This window comes from Acomys russatus, chromosome 2 (genome assembly GCF_903995435.1).
Source record: "Acomys russatus chromosome 2, mAcoRus1.1, whole genome shotgun sequence".
NCBI classification, from domain to species: domain Eukaryota; kingdom Metazoa; phylum Chordata; class Mammalia; order Rodentia; family Muridae; genus Acomys; species Acomys russatus.
In genome coordinates, this window is record NC_067138.1 from 1,564,079 (window position 1) to 1,564,837 (window position 759).

General features: G+C 54.3%; 1 pseudogene; it reads right to left on the reverse strand.

Moving 5' to 3' along the window:
* Positions 1-437: 437 nt before the first annotated feature.
* On the reverse strand, positions 438-543 carry LOC127207895 (uncharacterized; annotated as a pseudogene).
* Between the last annotated feature and the right edge of the window lie 216 nt (positions 544-759).

The following is a 759-nucleotide window of genomic DNA, read 5'->3' on the forward strand; positions in this document are numbered from 1 at the left end:
AGGGACATCTGCCTGGCCTTTGGTGCTAACAGACCCCTGTTGTTGTAGGGCCACAGACCCATATATGGCCCAGGTGGCGGCACAGGCCAGGACCCTACCACCATGGTCCCAACTGGCATCACTGGCTACTCAAATCAAGCTGTTCCTTGCTACCCTGGAGTCTCCAGTCCTGCCTCTCTTCACTGTGCCCGTGTCCTTCTTCTCTTTCTCTTCCATTTCTCCACCACGTACTTGCTCCTCTTAGTGGTGCCCACGGTCTCAGGAGTGCTATGCCCTGCTCATGCTTTACGGTGCCAGACAGGGGTCATCTTGGGCACCCTGCAGGTGCTGGGCTGGTGGCTTGTCAGGTTAGGTCTCTGTCTGGTCCTCCTAGTCCCAGACTGCTGGATGTCTCTTGCTAGCTCCCTGTCTGGGCCTCCTGGTTCCGGACTGCTGGTTGTCTCAGGCTTTCTTCAGGAAAGGATGTAGCCTCTCTCCTCTCTGCCACCTACTGACACACATGTGACACAGCAGCCACACACCTGCAATGCCTCTGGGGGCAGGATGATCTCTGTCTTCTTCTTCTTCTCCTTCTCTTTCTCCTCCTCCTCTTCTTCCTCCTCCTCCTCCTCTTCCTCTTTGTAGCCTTGACTGTCCTGGAACTCACTCTGTAGATCAGGCTGGCTTCGAACTCACAAAAATCCTCCTGCCTCTGCCTCCTAAGTGGTGGGATTAAAGGCATGTGCCACCACTGCCTGGTTGATCATTTTATTTATATAT